This window comes from Chinchilla lanigera, unplaced genomic scaffold (assembly GCF_000276665.1).
Source record: "Chinchilla lanigera isolate Chin_1 unplaced genomic scaffold, ChiLan1.0 scaffold00021, whole genome shotgun sequence".
Classification (NCBI taxonomy): Eukaryota; Metazoa; Chordata; class Mammalia; order Rodentia; family Chinchillidae; genus Chinchilla; species Chinchilla lanigera.
In genome coordinates, this window is record NW_004955422.1 from 11676648 (window position 1) to 11702185 (window position 25538).

The following is a 25538-nucleotide window of genomic DNA, read 5'->3' on the forward strand; positions in this document are numbered from 1 at the left end:
AACATACTTCTCCTAAATTAACATAAAGTATTACTTAGAGAAGTCCTTAAAGGGATTCCCAAGTCCTGCTCGGATTCCTGCATTTTCTTCAGTATTCTCCTCCTCAGTTTGAAAACCTAATAAAAAAGGGCCACCCAGAGAAGTCCTTGTTCTAAAACTTCAGAATCTCCATTTCTTTGAGACGGTTTGGAACTTCCCAGAGCCCTAAAATCACTTCAGTTGTCTCATTTATTTAAGGCCTCACAGTCCACTGTTTGGGAGACTGTGGTCCCGATCAGCCCACAATAACTAAGGGATATCACTAACCTGATACACCCTCACATCAGTTTAACAGTATCTGCAGCCCCCAGAAAGGTGAAGACAGGAAAAAGAGATAAAGACATGAGGATCAGAAAGGAAGACACAAAATTGTTGTTATTTGTAGACTATATTATTGCCTACATAGAAAATCCATGGGAAGTAAAAAATAATTTTTAGGATTTGAGAAATCTTTAGAAGGTGGCTGGAAATGAACATAATAAAATGAATTAAATTTCTATATATCACAATCATTTATAAAATGAAAAAATAAGGATAACATTTATGGTAGCATTTAAAACATTTAAAAGATTAAAAGAGAAAAATTCTTGTTCATGAGCAGGAACACTCACCATTTTAAATGTCAGTTCTCCCTAAATGGAGCTATAAATTCAATAAAAGTCACAATAGGATTTTTAAAGACGGTAAGCACTTTCTAAAATTTATATAGAATTCCCAAAGCTCAAACTAGCCAAGAGCTTGAAGAAGAAACGTAGAGTTGGAGAACTTGCTCTACTCTATACAGCTGTGGAGTCTTACTATTAAACTGCAGTCATTGTGACTATCATTGTCTTACATGGGTAGATAAATGGAGGTGGATGTCACTAATACTTTCCAATACCTGGGTATCCTCCCTTACCAGGCATGCGGCCAACAGCATGTCACAGCCCTTGCAGGCGGGTGGAGCCCTCTGACTCGTCTGGCAAATGAACTGTAAGAGGAAGGGAATGACGAGTGATGTTTTCATACCATCAACCATTTGCACTCTCTGGTCTCTGGATGGAGATCTGCACTCCCAGTAATGCAGACACTTCACTTTAGGAAGGACACTTGTCCTGTGTCAGCCTCTCCTGCATCAGCTTGGGCCTAACAGTGAAAAAGAAATAACCTTATTTCACTCATCCATGAAATGGTGAGATTGTCTGTTACCCAAATAAAGCACATCCTGTCCATTTCTAACATACAGACAGACCAAAGGAACAGAAGAATGACTAGGAAGATCCAACCACCTGTTAGCAAAAAATTTTTCAACAAAAAGTAAAACTGCAGATTAGTAGGGGAAAAGATGGTGTGGATACTGCTGGATATCCATCTGAGGGAAAACCACAGCTAATCCCTACCTCACACCATACACAGAAATCAACCCTAGGTGAATTATCAACCACCTAGGGTAAAATTGTACAAAGCTTCTAGAAAAAAATACGGAAAAATTCTTCATGACTCAGGAAAAGATTTTCTAACTAGGATACAAAAATCATTAGCCACAAAGAAAAAGATAGTTAAATTGTATTAAATTTCACACACAAAAAAAGGCATTTTGTTAAAAGAGGAAATATATAAATTTTAATACTAGTTCTGTCTGGATGGTTACATGATAGGCTGGATTTATTTTCTTAAATTTGCTTTTTTTTTTTCCAAAAATTCTATGACAAAGAAAAAAGAAATAATAAGTTGTTTGTTTTCATTTGTGTTTCTAATCAAGAAGAGGCAACCTAAAATTTTCCTGATCCTTTTCTTATCTGGTTGCTAACCCAACAGAAAAAAATCCTAATAATAGGATTTCAAACCACCGGACACAGGTGTGGAAGTGGGATTTGGTAATCAGAGTATTCTTTCATAGATCTCTTTTCCAGTCAGGTCCTAGAACATAACCAAAGTAGCCTTCACTACTTTTTTAAGGCCTTCCTGTTTTAGATGCATAGTTCCTTTTCCTGGAAAGAGGTAACCTCAGGGAGACTCATTCTCTCTCCCTCTGCCACTTCTAGCCTTCTTTCTCTGACAGAACCTTTTGAGCCTGGTGCCTGGTGGTGTGGATCAGATATGACAGTGTACATCCACCCAGCCTCCTAGTGATGGACACTGGACCCCTCCCTCTTCCTTTGGTCCTGCTCTTCCAAGCTCTTTGTAAAAGCTTTATTAGGCACACATTTGACTCTGAGTAGCCTGAATACAAAAGCCTGTTAAGATCTGAAGCACATGTAAGGATAATTACCATTGTTTTTGGTTTCTATAGTTGCATTGCCTCTCATTTATTCATTACACATTATTTTGGTCACAAGTAGTAACTTCATCATCAGCCATGGCTCCTGAAGCCATGAGAATTTATCACCTAAACCCTAGAGTCTGGCAAAACAGAGAGGAGGGCATGGAGGATGGGAGATAAATGAGCAGTCGTCAGGCAGAGATGCCAAGCTCTGCAGACAATTGAGCTGTAGATGGGTTCAAAGATTCTAAAAACCTCACAATGCTTAGAAAGAAGGACCTAGAGTAAGAGCAGGAGCTCTTTTTTTTTTTTTTTTTTTTTTTGGTTTTCTTCTGGTACCGGGAATCAAACTCATGACCTCACGCTTGCCAGGCAGGCGCTATGCCGCTGAGCTAAATCCCCAGCCCCAAAAGCAGGAATAATAGTAACGGTGTTTATCATCACCATCAGTATCTATTGAACATTTACTGGTTTACCAGAAAATGTGTGAGGTCAGGTACTTTATATACATAATCTCATTTAATATTCACAGCAACCTCGGGACATATGCTGTATTTTCCCTTTGTGGAAGATGAGGAAATTGAAACTTGGAAAAGACTAGGTAATTTGCCCTAGGTCACATGGTTAGAAGGGGGTTGTGTTAAGTCGGGAATCCAATCCATCATCTTTACTTCTTTGACAGTAACTGCTGCTCTAGGCGCTGCTGGTAATTACTCTACATTTTAATGAGATAGTTCATCTCAACGTCACACCCTTTGGAGGCAAAACAGGAACCTTGGCTTCTGAAGGCATTTTTATCTAGCATCTGTTGACTTAGGACACCTTCCTGCATTTGAGGCACTGTCCCCCATGAGAGGAGGCTAGAGACGCCCGGGCCACAATGTGCTGTCCCGAGGCCACATGAGGTCATGCACACCCGTGTCACTCCAAGCTAGGCCAGTGGAGGCCCTCTGTCCACACAGCTGCTGTCCCTGGGCCATTGCGCCCTCTGTCCTCAGTGTTTCCTGTCCCTCTTCCCAGTGGCAGGTGTGGGGACATGTCCAAGCAGAACCGGATTCCAGGTGTTTCTTGGATGCTGGCACTGGCAGCTATTGGCAAGGGCCTCACACATCACCCCAAATGTTCATTTTGTGAGAGTCTTGTAGACGTGACACTGACGTAGCCAAGTCTGCAGGCCCTGAGCCTGCTCCCCAGCACAGAGCCACCCTGTCCCAACAGGAAAATGGTGTGACAGTGATGAGCGCTCCGGTAAGAAACTTCGATAAGTTTTTACATCAGATACTATAAATGGGAGAAAGTGTCACGAAGAGCCAGCTCCTCCTGGGTGTTGAAAGATCAAAGGTAGAGTTAGGCAAACGCGGATGTGAATCTTGGCTCTGCTCCTCCCAGCTGTGTGACCTTAGGCAAGTGATTTAACTTTTCTGAGTTTCAGGTGCATCTGGAAAGCAGAGATTAATACTATCTCACAGCTTTCTTAGGAGGAGGAGGTGATACCGCGATTTAAGTGATTAACAGACTCTGATCCATACAAAATGCCAAGTAAATGTTACTATTAATTTTTTTAAATCCGACTGAGATTTGTTTGGCACGTTAATAAGCACTTACTCTAAATGACTCTTCTCTCCTGCTGGATGGGCCTGCACTCCGACGGCTCCGCACCAAATGATCGGCTGTTGGGGCCTCCATCGGCGCCCATTCCCTTGTTTGCAGAGGCAGGGCCTGGCAGGCCTGAGGCCAAAGACTTACGTCCCCTGCACAAGACATGTGGCATTGGGAAAGTCATTAGAAATGTTTAAACACAGTGTAATTGGCAAGGAGGTAGAATCAGGAGAGCGGACTTGCTCCGGGCCTCAGTTTCCCTGTCTGCTGGCAGGGCTGACCTTCCCAGGTGACTTCTGATTCAGCGGGGTGAGTCTGAGCCCTGGAATATCGGCAACTCCTAGTTCTCTAGAGCCGGGAAATACTTGGCGTCTGATGCGTCTTTCTGGGGCGGAGTTTTGTTGGGCTAGGGCTTTTCACACACACACATGGCGTATGCACGCACGCACATGAACACACACAAGCACACACGCACACGCACGCAAGCACGCACGCGCGCCCTCCCCATTCTCTTACCTCGTTATAACCAAAGCTCCCATCCCTTCCAGAGAGGAGCCATCTTCTTCTAACAGGGGCCCGGTGCATCTCCAGCAAAAGCTGCTCGACGCGTTCAGAAGGGAAGATTTTTCATTCTTTGCAGTTTTGGAGAATCATCCTTTTGTGCATTCAAGGAAGAAAAAGTTGGCAAAGAAACGACTTTTCACTCCCCCCGGAGTGAAAACTTTCCAATATCGCCATCTACTGGTGAAATGTAGAAATAACTAGATTGAGAGTGATAGGCTCTCTACTGGAAAGTCAAGGGAATCCAGATCCTTAAAGTTTAAATGAAATCCCCAGACTGTTCTGATTAATAGAAACGTTGTGCACAGACAGTTTGTGAATGTCAAGACTAGAACCCAGACCTACTGACCTTTTATGTGAATAGTTCAGCTCTCTCCTACCCACGGCTCTCCCTCAAATCCACCCATATGCCCACTACAACCTTTAGCCTAAAAATGCTTGAATTGCACTGCGAGTTTAGCTCAGTGGCACAAGTGCCTGCCTGGCAAGCAGAAGGTCCTGAGTTCGATTACAGGTACCCCCAAAAAAATGCTTCAATACTTGAGACTGGCGGGATCAGGACTGATTTCATACGGCACATTCTCTCCTACTTTTTTTTTTATCAACTTCATGGGAGGCAGAAAAAAAAGATCAGAGGCATTTTCACCTGGCAACCAGTTAAAGGATTCACAAAGATAAGAAAGCAGATCAGAACCCAGAGGGAGAGAGCATGGATTGATCGATCGGGAACTAAAAGTTCTGATTCACGTTTCCAGCCTTGTAGTGGTAGGACTTGCTTTTAGTCTCTGGACCAGCCAGAAACGTTTGACCAGATAGTGGAGAATACTTTCCTGCTTGGAGACTTTGGATCTCAGCGATACAAGGTTCAGTGAGTTGAGTATAGAAATCTCCATTAGTTATATGCAAAGTGTGAAAATCATCTTTTGTGTAAACTGAACCATGTGATTAGGTTCACAGTCATTTCCGCCTCTTCCATTTGCGTGTCATTTTGCAGTTCACTACACGCCTTAATGTACTTAAAATTATTTAATCGTTACAAATGCCATATGGTAGGAATGATTAGTCATGACCAGTGAGGAAATACAGGCTCAGAGAAGTTAGGCAATTTTCCTGAAGTCACACAACCATGGATGGCAGCACCAAGACTTGAAAGAAGGGTGGAAACTTAATATCTAATCCACTGTGGTCGAGGTGGGGTACTAAGTGCTTCTGAAGAAACTCTGTGGTTTCTCCCCCTGGGGAGCAGGAATCAATCAGTCACTCCTTGTTCTTCCAGCCTGACATCTGCAGAAGCTACCCCCACCCCCACCTTCTTTCAGCTTCCACATCCTATTGCATTCTTCCCTGCCGGACCTACCGGAAAGCCAGGTGACATACATTGCTTTGGAAAGTGTTTCCAAATAGTACAGGCTGTTCTCTGAGACACCGACACAGCAGGACCACTGAGCGTTCGGAGGTCACCAGCCTGAGTCCACAGGGCTGTGAGGAGGGCTCTCTGTGCGCTTATCAGATAACTCCTTTCCAAGTAACTCTTCTGAAAATTCTCTGTGTATTCTTGCTTTATAAGTACTAGTTCTCCTCTGCTGGATCCCCTCTTCTAACCATCAGGGCCGGAAGCCGAATCCTCAGATCACCACTCTCCACATCTAACCTTTCTCTGAAGTGGGAGCACCCAGCCCCTTGCCTTTACACTGATGATTCCTAAGCTGATACCCACGGCTCTAATCTCTCCTCTGCACTCGGGACTTATATGCAGCTTCCATTCAGCATGTGCAGTGTGCTGCTACCGTGTGCACAGCCGAACTGCTGGTTGCCCCTGACTTTCAACGCACCTTTTCAAACTTTCCCATCTCAAGAATTGGAAACACTACTCCTCCATTTACTTGGACCCCAAACTTCAGCCATCTCCGAGCCTCTTTCTCTCACCACTTGTAGCCCACCTACCTGTAAATCCCACCAGCTTTGCCTTCAGAGCAGCTCTAGAATATCCTACTTTGTATCACCTTTGCCACCCAGACATCTCCACTTGAACTGTTGTAACAGCATCTGACCTCCTCTCTACAGCAGACAGAGTGGTCCTCTTAGGCTATAAATCAGAGCACAGGCCCCCTTGGATAGACTGTTTTAGGAGATGCTGTGTGGCCCCTCCCCCGTGGTTGATCCAGGATCCAGTTCCTGTCCCTGGACCTCCTATCATTCTCCCTTCATAACTCTCCCTTTGCTGCTCTCTGCCTCTCCTACTAGAAATATGAGCAACATCAGAACAGGGAGTTCTATTGCATCTCATGCCATAGCCCAGTGTTGAGAGAAGGGCTGGGACATAGAAGCTGATCAGTGAATCTCTTTGGAAACCCAAATGCCTCATTCATTCACTGACACTCCTAGTTGAGATCCTGGTCTCTAGTTGAGATTCCCAGCCCAACCTTCTTACACTGTGCCCATGGCCAGGAGTCCTGTGAGCCCTCTGGAGTTCACACTGCCTCTTCCCACTTCAGCACAAGGGCTGTCACGTGCATGGCCTCCAGGCTCCTGGCCTCATCTTTAAGGTGCCGTTCTCAATATCCGGGATAGCTACCCATTGGCAGCTTGGCCCTTCTCTGCTTTCTGTGGTCCCAGCCAGTAGAGGTTCTGATGATGTACCAGATGTGCTCAGCTGTTGGCCAGGACCACGCAGGGTGCTGATGATTCTGGATAAGAACAAACAGCCCAATGTGTACTGGATTGCCTTTCTCCCAAGTTCACAAAACATCAGCCAGACCTCAGACACAGCTGTGAAGTTTAAGAGGGAAAGCAGAGGGAAGGGAAAGAACTAAAAGTAAAAAGAGGAAGAAGTAAGGTTTTCAGGGGAACCTCATGTGAAACACCAAGGTACAAGGTGTTAGGCTGGGCTGGTAACTTCGGAGAAGACACTAGCTTCCGGTGGGTGGGGGGGCATTGCTAACTTTCCTAAGAGGCCCTTCGTACCTACAATGTGAACAGACATTCAAGCCCCATAACCACTGGGTCAATAAGAATCCCTTTTATACGCTGCAAACGCTCTCCTGACTGTCCAGATCAGAGACTGGCAAACCTAATTCTGTAAAGGACCATATTCAAAATATTTTCAGGGTTGTACCTATGCAATCTATGCCCAACCTCATCAATGCTGCAATATTAGCAACAGAGCAGTCTCAGACAATATATAAAGGAAATGGACATGGTTTTAGTCCAATAAACTTTATTTACAAAAACATTTGTTGGAACAGATCTGGCCGTTAGGTCTAGAACTTGAAAAGTAATGGAGCAATGTTAATCATGCAGATTAAATCCCACAGTGTGTCTACAGCCAATGCAAGCATGGCAAATAACACCAAAAACTTGAGGAAACCCCCTTCCAGTTTTTGAAAATTAGCTTCACATATCACTGACAAATGATTGAAAGCCAATGTCTAGCCCTGTTGTCTCACTTTCTTCCTACTTGTTAAAAAGAAAAATACCAACCCACATTCTTGAGAGAACTATACTTGTTCATCAATGAAAATACCTTGGCTACACTATGGATACAAGATCCCAGAACAAACATCAACAAATGTATTCTGTTGGGGATCGGTTGGCGATAAAGAATTTACAATAAAGAGAATTATATATTTTAGTGTTATTTGTAAATTGCGTTTACACGTTCTATCAATCAAAACTTTCTAACACATCACTTTTTTATGTACTTCAAACCACTTTGTAAAGGCCTGGGACAGGTAATACAGGTTTTACAACCATCAAGAACAAATCACCTACTATAAGCAACTTTTTTTTCCCCCGTCTTTCACCCCCTGCTGTATTCATATGACCCCTTGGAAAAAGCCCCCAAGGAACACACACACACAAGGGACTGCTTAGTCTAGAAGTCATGAGACCTATTGGGCCCTGAACCCTTTATTCACACGGAACCCCAAAGTTTCCAGTGGAGCCACACACTTAGGTCCCTATGCACTGTTCCTACAAGGAAAATCCGGTGTTGAAACCAACCTTGAAGTCTGTGTTCTGACAAAGATATTACACCTGGAAACTCTGAAAGTTGTGGGATATTCAGGCTGTATGGCTATATTCATACACCACGTAACTTCTGGCCTCATGGCCAAGAAATTCATTCATGAGAAAATTTTAAAACATCGAACAATAAATCCGTGAAGACCAATCATTTAGCAGAATGTCTGAACTTTAAAAAACTATATAGACAATTTCATATGTATTACAAATGTTCCTGAAGAATGCAATTCCTGGCCAGAATAGAGAATCAGGGCAGGTCTAAAACTTAAATGGTCTACTTAGAAAAATACAACCCCATGTAAAGACCATTAAAGATATTGCTGCATTTAGTGTGGCTAAATGCCCAAGAGTTTGTAAGATTTGCGTAAGAGCTGTGTAAGATTCTGCAGCTTCTATAAAGTCCTCACACTTCACTTGGGATTGGAACCCTGTTTACATCTCACTGCGTTTAATAGACTATGAGCTACTAAAAGCAGCAATTCTGTTTTGTTCCCCTAACCCTAGTGACTGATGAACTACGCAGCCTAATGCAAGGACTCTGTCACTATAAGCACTATAGCTTCTAAGGACAGACCCGGGTCCCTCATCTGCCTGCCTGTAACTAAGCATCCCCAGCATTGCAATGGGACAGAGCTCTGTGCCTGACCACCCTGGCTCAGAGAAAGAAGATCTCATCAACCAGACAGAGCAGCGGTCCTGCCACTGCAAGAGCTGGCGTGTGTGAGCCCAACGGCACATGCCACATGCCTCCTCAGTCCTCCCCTCCCGCACCTCCTCTAACCCCCCGTCCCACAGTCATCGCCGGGGACCGTCACCCAGGTCTGCTCACAATCCCTCCAGAGTAGACCTGGCCGAATGACGAGCTCTTACAAAATCGAACTCCTCCTTTTCCTCCACTGTGCACAACCTTCCAGCCAGGTTTTGCACGTGTGGCTTCTTAAGCAGAGCACGGGAACGCTTAAGCTGCGCTTGCCAAGCCACGTGTCTGCACTTTTCGGGCCACAGTGGTCTCTGTGCCACCCTACACAAAGCCCTGACCTGCCTTGGAGTCTCTGCTCACGCTGTTCCTTCGCTCTCTCCCTTCCTTGTGGCCCAGTCCGTTTGGCGGGGTTTTCCCCATCTATAGACTGAACTCACTGCCTTCAAAACTACCTCTGACTCCCAGGCCAGCCCAAGTCGCCTCCTTTAGCTATTCTCATAGCATCTTGTACTTCCTTTTATGTACTTGTCTCAAATGCATTTAATAAATTACTTGTGGAATTATTTGTTGCATGTCTGTCACCCTTGGCTAGACCAGAGGCTATAAGAGACCAAGGACATGTGTATCTTCCCCCTGCCATATTCTCAAGTATGTATTGAATGACTGTCCCCAGAAAGCCTTATCTCTCTGGAGATGTTTCCTCATTTACAAATGGCAATAATGCCCACTTCACAGGACTGCTGTGAGGATTAGATCAGTGGAACTATCTGAAAGCTCTTGCATGTTGTCTTGTATATGGTGGACAATAAATGTTTGTTGAATGACTATAAGCACTACAGCTTCTAAGATGCCACCTTTTTAAGTGGATCTAAAATAAGGACTAGGTTAGTAATTAGCGCTTGCAAAGGTTTTTTTTTTATTAGGTGTTTAATGCAACTTGAATGTTGAGGCTAAGGTATTATTAACACGAGTGTTGATTGGCACTTGCTGAGCATGGAAGGTTCCTCATGCCAGACCAGGACACAGAGAAGTGTTGTCCTGGGGTTTGAGTTCACCCCAAGACAGGGAAACACACAGACTGGAGCAGTCTATGTCTGGAAAGTGCGTCCAGGTCCTGGTGTGCAGATAAAGACACAATGACCTGTCCAGTCCACTGACTTCAAAATGCAGCCCAGGACTCAAAAAAAAAAGATGTGTCTCTCTTTCGCTCTTTCTTAGCAAGCTTATAGGTAGTGTGAGCAATCAAAGCAAGGTGATAAACAAAGACAGGAAGACATGGGATCCAGGCATAGCTGATTCAACCCAGGAAATGGGGAACTGGAATTCCCAGGATAATGAAGGCTGGGAAACCCAGGCAGATAATTAAGCCACCAACCAGAATGGCCACCGGGGCAGTGGGAAGGCTCAGAGAGAGACGCCAGGAGGGGAAAAATAGAGCTGATGAGCTCACTTATTGAGAAGAGAGAAAGAGCTGGAGAAAGAGTCGGGGGGAAAGATTGGTGATAAGTGTTTAGAAAACCACGCAAAGCAACATGGGTTTATTATGAGTGAACTTCACAGAGAGGTTCGGGGCCAGGACAGGAGGTAGAGGAGGATGTGGAATAGTACAAGAAGGAAAATATACTCCTAACACATGACATGAGCAGCATTGTTATGGTTATGAATATTGACCTCAGTCTTAACCAAAATGGTAATATCACTGTCTAGAGGACAGGGGATGGGAGTTATAGGTTGTAGGTGGGTGTCATGTGAAGGAGGCTCCAAGAGAGAACTGATTCTTATTTTTAAAGGCAAGAAACTCAATAAATAATATATAAGTAATACAACAACCAGGAAAAGCAGTCTAAGCAGGTGATTGAGAAACATGGAGAAAAAGACAGAAATAACAACTGACCAGAATTGGAGCTGAGAACTAGGAAGAGGAGAGTTACTTATGACCGTTGTTTGTGATAGACCAATAGTACTGGTTGAATGTTTGAACTGTGATTTAAGTAATATATTTTTAAAAGACCAAAAAGGATGTGTGACAACATTTGAGTCACTTATGATTTTTCTGTGGTTCTGAATTAAAAAAGAAAAATACCCACTAGCCAGGCGTGGTGGTACACGCCTGTAATCCTAGCACTAGGGAGGCTGAGGCAGGAGAATCGTTGCAAGTTTGAGACCAGCCGGGGCTATTAAGTCAGCCCAAGGCCAACCTTAACTACATAGTGAGACCCTGTCTCAAAAAGACAAAAAAAAAAAAAACCCACTTTATTTTCATATATCATAAAAATAAAATAAAACTCCCCAAAGGAAACATCCAAAGTAAAATTATTAAAGAAGGATATCAGCTGTAAACAGAGGAGACTAAAGTATGGCCTAGAGAGAATCTGTAGAGTGGAAAGGAAGTTTTCTTGGTGATAGGTTAGTGATAGGGCACAGGTGATTAAGCAGTGTCTACCAAAGCATGGCAGAGCTACGCTTGGTCCAGAAGAACACCTGAATTTCTCTTGTGTCCCTGTCCACCACCATACCCTCCACCCCAAACAGCTTTAGCTATTGCTCATCTCAGGGCCCAGGGACTATCAGCATCGCCCTCTCACAGTACCCCAGTTCGGATACATTTGTGTGCATATCTTTTATATTTTCCAATCTTTCTAAAATGTCATAACATATACCAAAAATACAGTTTACCATCTTAACCACTGTAAGTGTGCTCTTCAGAACTATTAAGTACGTTGATAATCACAGCATGTGATACTACCACCATTCTGCTTCAGAATTCTTTTCATCTGGCCAAACTGAAACTCGGAGTCCATTAAACAATAATTCCCGGGACTGGGGATTTAGCTCAGTGGCACAGCGCCTGTCTGGCAAGTGCAAGGTTGTGAGTTTGATTCCTGGTACCAGAAAACAAACAAACAACAACAACAAAAAAAAACAACAATAATTCCCAATCTCCCTCCTCTCAACCTCTAGCAGTCATTATTGCCCGTTCTGTCTCTGTGGTTTTTGACTACTGTACGTACCTCATTTAAATGGAATCATAGGGCCGGTGATACTGCTCAGCAGCACAGCGCCCGCCTGGCAAGCGCAAGGTCCTCAGCTCAATTCCCAGTACCAATAAATAAGTAAATAAATGGAATCATAGAATATCTGTGTTTCTGCTTTGCTCTTTTTGTACACCGAATGTCTTCAAGCTTCATCTGTATCGTGGCATGTGTCAAAATTTCCTGCCCTTTGAAGGCTAACGGCCCACTTTATGTATATGCCACATTCTGCTTGTTTATGCATTCCTCTGTGGACGTGTGGCTTGCTTCTGTGTTTGAGCTTTCATGAATAATGCTGCCGTGAATGTGGGTGTAACATAGCTCTTCGAGATCCTGCTCCCATTTAAGTATTTTGAGGAACCACGTACTGTTGTCCACAGTGGCCACTCCAGTGTCCATTCCTACTCTCAATAGTGACTACACATCCTCCCAAACACTGGGTATTCCCTGGTGTTTTAGTAGTTGTTGTCCCAGCGGTCTGAGGTGATAGCCCATCGTCATTTTGATGTACATTTCCCTAATGATTAGTCACATTGAGCATCATTTCCTGTGTTTTATAGAATTTCTTTTTGACTTGCTGTTGTCAGTAAGAGTCATGGTGCACGCCATACCTGTATAATCCTCCTTTATAACACCCTGCACAGAGCACTGAAAATTAGGCACTGAATAGGGGGAATGTAATAAAACTGCACAGTTCAGCACATGAGCTTGAGGGTCTCACACAAACACACGAGTTTGTTTGACTTCTAGTTCCGCACCTACAGGCCACTAGCAACAGAACCCTGAGCGAGTTACACCCTTCTCTGAGTTCCCAGGTCTGTAAAATGAGGAGGCTAAAGGAGCCTGGGTCGCAGAGCTGTTCTGAGGATTAGCGGAGCTAATGCAGAGTGGCACATCTTAAGTGCCCAACAAATGCCAGCAGTTGGGGGTGTGAATACAAGGAAGTCATGGCTACCAATCAGTCTTGGCGGACATGCTGTCAACACAGTTGACCTTGGCAAATATTGTAACTGATACTTATTTTTATTTTCAACACTGTTGAAAACATAGTTAATGATATGGAAAGACTTATCAAAAGCACCCTTCCTTACCCACTTTTCAAAAAATAAACAGCAAGCTAACACTCCTCTACTGTCACATCCCAGGCCTATTTGTAGAGGTAAAAGAGCTTTCATCTATTTTAATTTTTTGTATTTGCAGCTATTTTTTAAATCAGCCTATGCTGCTATTGACTGACCTGTCAATTTTAGACACTATGGTAAATGAAGATTTAGCTCTCTGAACACCCCACTCCGATGTCACAACTTTGGGTCAAATCAGTAATGAGTGTTTGCATTTTAATAACTATGTACATCTTTATTTTCCATTCATTGGTTGTTTCTCATTATATTTGTTTTTCTTTCTTAGATGCTGCTTTCTGTTTTGACAGGAGTTAACCATTGCCTTATTTTTCATATAGTTGTTATTCTTTATGCTTTTTACTTTTTTACAGTGTATATATTACACATGTTTTTAATATCACTTTCCAAACATTTACACCAAAGAGATGTTTCTTTTGTCATTTTCACTGATGCTGCCCCTTCTGGAGTTGTTTGTATCTTAGCTCCTTGAAGACATTTTTTCTGAGACCTCTCTGGTTTTGTCCCTGTATGATACGGTGACCCTGATCCTCAAGCCTTATTTCTTCTACTTTTCTTGATTTGTGACCTTGTTCTGGTGAACTGCATCTTCCAATAATTCCTGAGCATGGGTGAAGCAGGGAATAAAATTCTAGAGCCCTTATGTGTCTGGTAATATTTTCAATTCATCCTTCACATTAGGTTTTTGATGAAACTGGATGTAGAATTCCATCATTTTCTCTTAGGAATTCCAGGGTACTGTATTGTTGTTTTCCATTAGTATCCAATATTGCTATAGAGAAGTCAAATGTCATTCTGAATTCAATATCTTCTGTATATGGTCCATTTTCCTTTTAGGAGTTTTTAAGACCTTCTTGTTCTGAATGGATGTGTGTGTGTGTGTGTGTGTGTGTGTGTGTGTGTGTGTGTGTGTGTGTGTTTTAATCCAGTCTGCTGAGGATAAGATGAATCTCAACCTAGAAATTCATGGCCTCTTATTCTAAATTTTTTTCTTGTATTCCTCCCCCCTTTCCTCTGTTCCTCTGAAACTTCTGACCACACACAACCTTGTGGGCTGATTCTCTATTATTCTCAAACCTAACATTTTACTGGTTCAATATAATTTTTTAATCTTCTGTTTAATTCTTTAATCTTTTACTTTACATTTCATATTTTTAATTTCCAGGAGAGCTTTTAGTTCACTAATGAATCTGTTTCTATGGCAACTTGTTTTATGGGTGCAATATTTTAACCTATCTCTCTGAAGGGTTGTAATTAGTTGAATCTATATTTTAACTTAACTTTCATTTTCCTTCCATTTCTTTGCTTTTCACACTACCAAGAGTTCTTTATTTACTGTTTCATGTTGGAAGTTTCATCAAATGTGCTCTCACCTTTTATAATTAAAATTGAGGTACCACTCAATTTGTCAGAAGCTGTGGGCTCATGGTGAGGACCTGATCACTGCCCATCCCTGGAAGCCAGTCCGGTGATAAGCTGTATTTTTGCCAAGGAGCTCCCAAAAATAAGGCACTGAGCTGTTTTCTCTTGGATACATGGGCTTCTGCAGAAAGGGACCTTCCAGTCTTCGGTGTGATGTAGGGTATAGGAGCTGATGTACACTCGGCTGCTGGCGCTCCAAGAGGAGAGCTAGAGTCTCATTTGCGACTTACTCCATGTTCATTTTCTAGGTGGTCACTTCCCTGTATGCTGCTGTCTCTATGTCTCTTTCACCTAGTGGACTAAGTCTCCTGGCTACTTGGAACAGGAAAAAAGGTTCTTACCATCCAAATTCCCTACATTCTGAATTTCACATGCCCATCTGCTGCTAACTGTAGTAGCACCTGCTGTCTCCACACCTCAGCCTTTCTATAGTTCTTCCTAGGAAAGTGACTCGTTTCTCCCTGGTACCCCCACCCCCACCCCGCCTAATCACTTAAGTTATTGCTTGCTCCACTCTGGTATGTCGATTCACACTTCTCCAGATATTTTCCATTTTGCAAAATTGGTTGCAATTTCCTCTCAAATATCTCTGTTCTCTTTTCCCTTAGTCTCTGTCTGTTTCTACTTTTTTAAATTAAAGTAAAGTTCACATAACATAAAATTCAGCATTTTAATCTTTGAAAAGTGTTCAGTTCTGTGATGATTAGCTCATCCGTGGTGTGGTACACCTGTCTATCTATCTAGTTCTGCAGTATTTTCACCATCCCGGAAGGAAGCCCTGTATGCATAAGCAGCCCCTCCCCATCCCACCTCTCCCCTCACTCCTGCGGGGAAGCAGTCTGCATTCATTCTGTCTCTCTATGGATTTGCTTATTTTGGATTTTCCAATAAGGAAAATCATCCAGTCAGGCAATTTGTGTCCAGTCTTTCACTCAGTGTGATGCTCTTGAAGATCATCCATGTTGTAGTATTTATCAGTACTTGATTATCATAGCTATATAACAATTCATTATATGTCAATATCATATTTTGATCGGCCATTCATCAGTCAATGGACAATTTCTATTTGGGAAGAGGAGGTAATAGATGTCAGTGCTCAATCTGATTGATGCGTTTAGCCAAAACAGTGTTACCAAGTATTAGAATAAGCTCCCTCTTGCCAACCAGTCAGCAATCTGACTTTTATTTTTGCCTTTGTTTGGAAAATAAGCTGTATTCCCGGTGCTTATTAAAGTCATCACCATATCTGAGCTATCTTATCTGTGTCACAAATAAAAATCTTTTGCTCCTCCCAGGCCTGGGATCTCCAATTAATTAAAGAAACTTCCAGAAAGTCGTTTGGAAAGACAATCTCAAATACAGTGGCATCTCAGTTCATGAACTTAATTTGTTCCATGATTGTGGTCATGAACCAAATTGGCCACAAACTGAATCAGATTTCAAAGTTCAATGTAAATAACATAAATTCATTCTGAACTATATGTATTTTTTAACCACAAAAATATGAAACAAAGTACAGCACAGTATAAAGAGAGAACACTAACCTTGCTTGAGGAGACTTCTGGTGTGGAGGCCAGGAAGGTGGGTGGGGAGGAGGTGGATGGTTTTGGAAGGCAAGTCCCCCTCCATAAGGACACTGGGAGATCTTCTTCGGGGGTTTCTTCTCTTCTTTGTCTCAGCTGCAGGATCAGTGTTGATGAAAAATCTATCTAATGTCACTTGATTTTTCCTGCACCACACAGTCCTCTGGAAATGAGAGACTAGGTTATCGTTCATCAGATTCCACACTCTGCTCCTTATAGTTACGTTGGGCTGGTATGTCTCAAAGAAATCCTTAAACTCATTCCATTTTTCCATAATGGATTTTGTCACATTGCTGCTTTGCTGCTAGCCTCCTCTCTGCCTTTCTCTTCCCCAGTGGAGTGCTGTTCAACAAGCACCTTCTGCTGCTCACTCTGGAGTTCAGCAAGTTCCTCCACCATCAGCTCTTCCTTATGGTCCTCAGCAAGCTCCTCTATGTTTGCACCACCAATGTCCAGGCCCACACTCTTACCCATGGACACAATCTCCTCCACCACCTGTCATCAAACCCTTCAAAGTCACATTCAATGACACATTCTGGGCACATTTTCCTCCAGGCTGAGTTCAAGGTTCGGTTTGTGACATCTTCCCAGGCTTTGTCATTGAGGTTTGCAGAGTGGGGGACATGGAAATGTCTCTTCTGGGGACAAGGACGCTTCTTTAGTGGTATTAAAACACCTGCTGAAGAGCGCCTTTGTGCACAGCCTCTTGATGTTGCAGATCACTTGCTGGTTCGTGGGTTGCAGAAGAGGCGTTGTGTTGGTGGGGAGGAACATGGCCTTTATGAAGTCATAGTGTCATATCATCCACCGATGTTGGAGGGTGTGCCAGGGCAATGTCCGTCAGAAGAGGCACCTTTCTGTCAGTTGGTTGTCCAAAAGATATTCCTTAGAAGCTCATGGGAACACCTTGGGTAGCCATTCCGTGAACGACTGTCTTGTGACTCGAGCTTTCACATCGGCCCTCCACATACAGGTAGTCTGGCCTTGTGCACCTTCTATTCCCTGAATGCATCAGGGGTCTGGGAATGGTACACCCGTAGTGGCTTAGTCTTCAAATCCGTGCTTGCGTTCATGCACAGTAAAAGGGTCAATCTGTCCTTCAAGGGCTTGTGCACCAGCAATGCCTTCTCCTCCTGATGATACAGGTTCTCTTTGGCATCTTCTTCCAGAAGAGCCCAGTTTCATCACAGTTGAACACTTGCTGCGTGGTGTATCCTTCTGCCTTCATGAACTCTGCTAATTCTGTCTTCTGGGCTTCTGCAGCAGCCTTGTCAGAACGGGAAACCTCACCATGTCTTCTCACACCGTGGATGCCACTTGCCTTGCAGAATTTAAAACTACCCTCTACTGGCTTTAAATTCATCACTTGTTGCACTCATAGAGGGATTTTCTTGCAGTGAATCACTATGCATGTCCTAGTTTTTTCACAGATCAGAGCTTCACTAATGCTGTCACCTGCCAGCTGCTTCTCATTCAAACACACTAACAAAAATTTTTCCACCTCTTCCAGCACTTGTGTCCTCTGCTTGGTTAACATCATTACTGCCTTAGCCACCTCCACTCCTTTGATGACATCTTTATTCTTCAATACAGTAGGTACTGTGGACGTCACCATCTTGTACTCTGAGGTCAGATCAATCAAATAAATACCATGTCATGCTTTTCTACAATTTCCTTCTTCCAGTCAATGGTTATTTTTTTCAAAACCTTCTGCTTACCGTACTTTCTCTGCACTTTTTCGGAGCCATGCTAGATGGAATACTACTGCACGGTACTGTATGTGCTACAAAGCACACAAAAGCTTCATGGCAAGTGTGCATGGGTCTGTCTGTGACCGTGACCTCAACTAGAGGAAGCCACGACTCTGACTAGAGTGGGGAAGATAGCCATGGTGTGCCTCGCCACCCAATGCAGAGTTTGCAAATGGAAGCAAAATTTCTCTGAGCACTTCTGTTCACAAACCGAATTGTTCATGAACAGAAGCATCTGAGTATGGAAACATTACTGTAGTTTGGAAGAGAATGACTGTTTACCTATTAGACACATGCATTTTAACCACAAGAATCTGTATAATGAAGCATAGATCTTATAAAGTATTTCAAACCCATAGAATAATAGTTTTGTATTAAAGAACAATTCATGGAGAAATGGTATTTTAAGAGCATGTAATCTCACTCTACAAACTTCATACTTCATAGCCTAGTATTAGAGACAAATAACTTTGAGACATGAATAACACCCCAATTGGAAAAAATGTCATGAATAGATCAGTATAAATTCTGAGGTTTGTTCATTTTCACATTGTCTCAGGTAGACACCATGATCTATAAAAAAAAATTTTTTAAGGTTTGAAATATGCTAATGTGTCAGAATTGCTAAAAAAAGGCGGGGGTGGAGGGGTCAGGGAGATAGCTCAGCAGCATAAATGCCTGCGCAGCAGGGGCAGGAGTTCAATTCCTGGTACCAAAAAAAAAAAAAAAAGAAAAGAAAAGAATTGCTAAAAAAATTAATCCTCAAGACAGTGCTGAGAATGGAAGAGTGTGAAGAAATATCTCTAACTCTTGAGTCTATTAAAAATATAAAATCGGAAGAGTGTGCGTACTTCCCAAAGGTCCAGCCCACAAGGTTAATGGAAACATAAAATACCCCAAAAAAGAGCTTAACGTGGATTCCTATTTTAATGGGCACAAGCTAACCTTCCTTTGTCTTGATCTTGGAAAAGAGAAAGTCTTTTCTCTGCAACTTGCCTGGGATGCCCAGGGCAGTTGAGAGTCAGCCCTTCCCAGGATCATTTGTGGCAAAAATTCCTGGACATGCTCATTCTCAATGCCCCTGCTGACCTGGTTTGGGTATTAACTCCAGGACTGCCCAAGCATTTGAATTTGATCCTGCAACATTTGCCATTTCTCATGACAAAGATATGAGGTATATGATGAATAAAGCCCCAGAAGGCCACATTCTAGCCCCTGCCCCTGGTCTTCAGAAGCAAGTTCTTTCATGTGAGCATCAAATGCTACTGTTGGACCAATGGTCTTGCAGTGAACAGAGCTCTTAGTCTGTCCACTGGGTCAGGGGTGCAGGCAGGCATAGCACCAGATTTACAGAGTCAGAGCTCCAGGACCACAAAGGACAGCCCAACAGCAAAGCAGATCAATAAGACAGAGAGGCCAGGAAGACAGACAGGATGCAACAGGTTAGTTGGCATATTTGACACATGGCTCAGGAAGGGTTCTTAAGAAAGACAGGTGCAAGTACTGATGACGTTTTTCAGGTAGGGACTATAAAACGTTTCAACTCATCATAGTCACCACCCCCAGTGTGTCCATTCCGGTAATAGTCATTGTACTATTACCATCATCATCGATTCAAATAAACTGAGTGAGTGATAATACATACACCATGCTGTTCATCACACCCAACATGACCGTCCCTGTAACTATCGTCACGGCCTCACTATCAGAACCTCAACAAGCACACAGCAATGCTCGAATAAGTACAAATGTGTGCATTGTGCTATAAAAGGAGATTAAAAATGTATGCTGACCCCAGCCCATCAAAATTATGCTATAATCCTCATCAGTATCATGAACTCAAATGTATTGAATGCTTACCATGAACCAAGCACTATGTAAGGACTGAACCTAACAATACCCTGTAAGGTAGTAATGCCTTCATATTACAAATGAGAAGACAGACTTTGAGAGGTTAAGAGATATCTCCAGGGTCACATAGCTCAGGAATTGTGGGGCTGTGATTTGAACCTCAGCTGTCTGGCCTTATGACCCACACACCTCGCCATGATATAATGTTGTCTCCGACAGCCTTTCCCAAGGGTCTTCAGATTGGGGCAGGGGCCAGAGGACCCAGAGAGCTCAAGAACATATTTGAACTGTTAGTGCTATAACTTTTCACCCTCTTCAGTGTCTATTTTACACATATTTTATACTATTCATATAATAGAGAACATATATAATTTAGAAGTTAATAAGTCACAGATACATGTGTAATTATCTACTGAAAGAAGAGTGCAATCAAAAATAACCAAATCCAATTTTACATGCTTATATCTGGTACTCTGAACAACTAATTTGAAGACAACAATATGCAGTGTGACAACCACTGGTGAATTCCTACCATCTTGTTAAGTGAAGCTCTGTATCATTTCTAATGTTTTAAAATATTTTTATTCTCTTTAGTGGTTTGATCAATCTTGCATTCTTACACCTGGTAATCTGAGCAATTTCATTGAAGATAACAATGTTTAATATAATAACCACTGTTAATGCCTATCATTTTGTTTTGAAACTCTGTATCATTTTTTATTGTTTTTGCTTTGTTTTGTTTTTGTCTATGTTGTTGTTATTTTGGGATTTTTAAAATTAAAAAAAAATGGTTGATCACCTGTCTTGACAGACCTGACATGACTGATCCCATAGTTAGGCAAGAGAAAAATCATATATCCTGAGCCCAAGCATACTCTTGGAAAATACATTCCATGTGTATAACTCCCAATCATGATTTTGTGCTCTGCAGAATTAAAGTTTTGACCATGGCAAGTAACTAAAAATTATGACCTTTCTATAGGGCCTCGCCTCAAAGTCATCTAACAAACTGAGTTCATCGCCCTATGTCTAACAGGGTGATTCTTTCACTGCTTATAACAAGATGATCCATATTAGAAACAATAAACACAAGTTAGTTGCCTAATTTTTTAAATTAATGAGTAAAGCTTTATCTTTTTCTAAGACCCCTCTGAAAATGCCTGTAATTTTTCTTTGTTTGAAAAGTAGATTACTTTTAAGTGAATGCTTATCTTTTGGAGATACATTGTACAAACAGAAAATGACATGATCTAAAATATGCTTCAAAATAATCTGCAGTCAAGGAGAGACTGGGATCAGAAGAAGCAGAACCTTCCCAAACTGGTTCATAGATATTTAGGGTACATGATGTTATTCTACCAAATTCTATGTCCTAAAGTGGATACTATTTTAAAACAATTGAAGGCTAAAAAATGCAAATGAATTTTTTTCCAACAGAGCACTGTCAGAACTCATATCTCAACTGAAAAAGGAGAATGATCTAATGTGGGTTTCACAGAAATTATCGTGCACCTGTTCATGCATTCATGAAATACAGTGAGTGTGCACATCTAGGAAACATACACATATTGTTTGCTGTCATATTAGAATTATCCTAAACCTATAAATATAATTAAGAATGAAAAAAGAATATAATTAGAAAAAATTAGTTGTTTTTTTTTAATTTTAAAAATCGTAACATTAGCTATTCAGGGGAAAATTCAGGAAAGAAATAAATCTCCCATGTCACTGAAATGACAGGTATATGCTTATTATTGAAATGAGTAGGCCTTTGAAAACATTTTTCAGCTGATCGTACTGGTATGGGTAGAAATGAGTAGACTTTACACACATGCATTTAGCCCTCCCTCCTACTGTGCATTCTACAAGCTGAGATTGAGTCTACACGACTCAGAAGTGTTGGAAGCCATGTGAGGGACATCTCACTGTGAGATGCAGACCAGAGCTCCCACAGAGACAAGGAGAGCTACCAAAGTTGACTTTTCTGCCTTCAGGATTAAACCATGGAGCAATTCACTCAAGGAATCATCAGACAACATGGAGAAGGCAGGAACCACAGGGTTACGATGGCCCATAGCTACTGAAAAAGCAGGAACTCTCTCCCAAAGGAAACACCCACATGTTGGCCATATCACCTCTCCAAGAAACAAGAGCCACCCCTGCCAAGAGGCCTCGGGGAAGAGTCCTTCCGTAGTTCAGGCTCCAGTTCTCTTCAATCCTTTGTGTTCTGAGTAAGAATTTCCACACCAAGAACTCAATTCCAGTTACACCCCAAGATAGGATCGAAATGATAGGTAAATATAGACCCAGATTTCTGCCCAGGCAGCCAAAGCACACAGTGCCACAGGGGACAAAATGGACTGATTTGGATCTCTCACACTTGTGACGTCTTCTTGGAGAGCAGCTGAGGGCAACTGGGAGCGCCGCTCACCAGGCTGTGCTACCAAGAATGCAGTGGGAGAAGCTCAGACTGCTCATGGTGACATGGACTTTCCTTAGAAGGGAGAGGAGGGGGCCACTTCTCCATGACGCCTAAGATGAAACAGAAGGGAGGTGTGGGTAAGCCATGCTGGCACAATCGCCCTGGGGTCCCTGGGTCCAGCAGGGAGTCTGTGCTCTCCACAGTCCTAGAGTCACAAAAAGTCAGAGATGGGAGATGTTGACAAGCATCACCTGTTCCATAGGCAGAGGAACTAACGGGTGGCTTAGGGAAGGCTTTCGGGTTCCCAATACTCGCGTCAGTAAGCCTCTAAGTCACCCCAATAAACACAATCTAAGGAGAAAATAGTGCTTGATCTGCACATGCTTTTCTTCAAAGACACTGTACCCTTCCTTGAAAGACCACCACCCCTAAGTCACTCCCACACGGTTATTTTGAAAACACCACTGCCATTTCCCCTCTCCTTAGACATCCAAAGCTTTATCAGTCCTACCGCTGGCCAACATCCCTAGAAATTAGGACCTTGGAGGCCCACTCCATCTGCAGATGGATCCATCTGAAATTTTTTCTGAGCCATTCAGTTGTAGGAATTGTGAGCCTGAAAAGTTCACATTCCTTTGAAACTAGTAGTTAGTTTCATGATTCTGTACAAAGAAAGTGCCTACTGAGATGATAAAAGTTCTGCACACAAATAATATGTTTCATGACATAAAAATCTGGAAACAGTGGATGAATAATAATAGAAATGATGTGACTTAACTTGATAATGCTCAGTCATTAAAAGCAATGTTCACGTAGAGAATATAGCAACACCAACAGATAATCATGATGACAAAATGTCAAGAAATGAGGACACTAAATTTAATAGTCATTAGCCTTAGTTCATATTTTATAAGAAACCTATTCATAAAAATGTCTAGATGTGGTTCCCTGTTATGGTTGATACATTGTGTCAACTTGGGGAGTCTAGAGGTTTGGCTAAGTGACTCAGCAGGAAGCCAGGATACTTACTTTGTATACATCCTGAGCCTGTGGAAGAGGAGGGCATGGAGATTATGTGAGAGCTACACGCCCCTTAGGTGGGGGTAGCCTGTTTACAATGTAAGGCAGGGAAAGAAGCTGCTTGGCGCCATTCCTCCCTTTTGCTCTGGCTGCTTTGCTGTTCGGCTACTATTCCCCCCTTGCTCTTGTTGCTTTGTTATCTTCTGCCTCGGAGCCAGCCAAGTATGGACGGAAACCTCCACAAACTGTAAGCTAAATAAACCTTTCCTTCCTTCATTTTGGACGTTGGATATTTTGTCTCAGCAATGAGAGAAAAGTAACTAAGACATTCCCCTTATATTATGGACCTAGAAAGTCAAATACATAAAAAAATGGGACTTTAAATAGCAGTTACCAAGAAAGGGTGGGTGGGGATGGAGTGTGCAGTGGGAGCTATTGTTTAATGGGCTCAGAATTTCAGTTTGGATTGATGAAAAATTTGAAGTTGGATGGTGTAAAGGTTGCACAACAATATAAATGTAGTAATGTCACTGAACTGTGCCCTTAAAAAATGGTTAAAATTGCAAATTTTGCATTATGTATGATTTACCACAATAAAAAATACACCCATGAAACTGTCAAGAAGGAAATAAACCAAAAGTGAAGGGTACTTGTATTTAGGAGGACTTTGTAATTTTTATTCTTTATTTTCTATACTCTTTCAAATGCATAAAAATATATATATATCATGGAAAATTCAATAAATATTATTTTTCAAAATGCATTGCAATGTGGTACATATGCTCAAAGGAGAAAGAAATTATGCGTAGCCATAAAGGAGAAAGAAATTATGTTACTTGCAGGAAAAGTGATAGAACTGAAAATCACTGTGTTAAATGAGATAAGCCAGGCTCAGAAAGACAAGTACCACAGGTTTTCCCCAAGAAGTGAAATCTAAAATCAAAGTGAAATCTAAAATCAAAAATTAAAAAATGACATGAAAGTAGAAAAGAGACTATTGTGAGACAAAAGAAGGGAAAGAAAGGAGGAAGGGGTAGCATGCAAAGGAGTCCTGTCCGGGACTAGATATAATCAAAATCTATTGTGTACACGTATGAAAATATCACAGTGCAACTCAATATTTTGTAAAATTCATAGGCACTGATAAAAATACATTTAACAGATTTTAGTGTGCTATTGAATAAAAATGCATTTGGTGTCTCTGTTTTTTTCAAGGCTGTAATCATACATTTTCCTCACTTAAATATTGTGATGGCCTGAATTACCCTGCTCATCTTACAGCAGGGGAAACGGAGGCTTACACAGGTCGGCTGACCTCCCAGCATCAGAGGACCTAGCAGTGACCGTGTTAATGGGAAAGACCACCAAAACCCCATGCCATTTTTTATAAACACGGATGGCACAGACCACCAAGATTAGACATTCATTTTGCCCTCAGACACAAGTTTCTCCAAAGTGTACAGAAACTGCCTGTCCACTAACTAGACTTCCAACAAGCCTCTCATTCCTGTTAATTCTTGTAGCTTACATGAGAAAGAAACTGATTATTTTTTAAAAGCTATATTGGGTTTAATCCAAAAGAACAGAATTTCTCCATGAATCTATAACTAATAAACAAACTTTCTCCTTTCAGAATTGGGACCTCAGAGCCGGGCATGATAGTGCACGCCTGTAATCCCAGCATTTGGGAGCATGAGACAGGAGGATCGTTGCAAGTTTGAGGCCAGCCTGGGCTACAAAGTGAGCTCAAGGCCAGCCTGAACTGTATAGTGAGACCCTGTCTCAAAAAGACCAAAAAAAGACAAAAAAAAAAAAAAGAATTGGGATCTCAGGACCTTCACACTCTGAAGCATTAAGGGCTGATTTAACCTCAGATGGGAGACTTTGAAGTAGGAGATTTAAACTCATCTATTTAGCAATTTAAAATAAAAATAAGGTGTATTAGTGATTGAATATTATAATTTCATCCATTTTTGTCAATTACTATATTAAATTGCCTAAGCTATCTACTGTAGTTTTCCCACAGCCTGCTTGTTTATGACTTTCAGTGGAGCAGCAGACCACCCAGAGGACTTGGGTCACAGGATCCAAATGGTATGATGCTGAGGCGGAATTCCACAAGTGTAGGTGTTGCAAGCATCCCTCTGCCTAGTC

At 42.1% G+C, this 25538-nt stretch overlaps 1 long non-coding RNA gene across 4 annotated transcripts in view; it reads right to left on the reverse strand.

Annotated features, from left to right (window-relative positions):
- LOC102015119 overlaps positions 1-16573 on the reverse strand; it is a 30081-nt gene extending 13508 nt beyond the window's left edge. For all 4 annotated transcript variants that reach the window (XR_001234031.1, XR_001234032.1, XR_260865.2 and 1 more), the window contains exons 1-4: positions 16302-16573; positions 4397-4535; positions 3887-4032; positions 938-1164 (exon numbers count right to left, since the gene is read on the reverse strand). This is a non-coding gene — a long non-coding RNA (uncharacterized LOC102015119). The remainder of the gene's footprint in view (positions 1-937; positions 1165-3886; positions 4033-4396; positions 4536-16301) is intronic.
- Positions 16574-25538: the final 8965 nt, after the last annotated feature.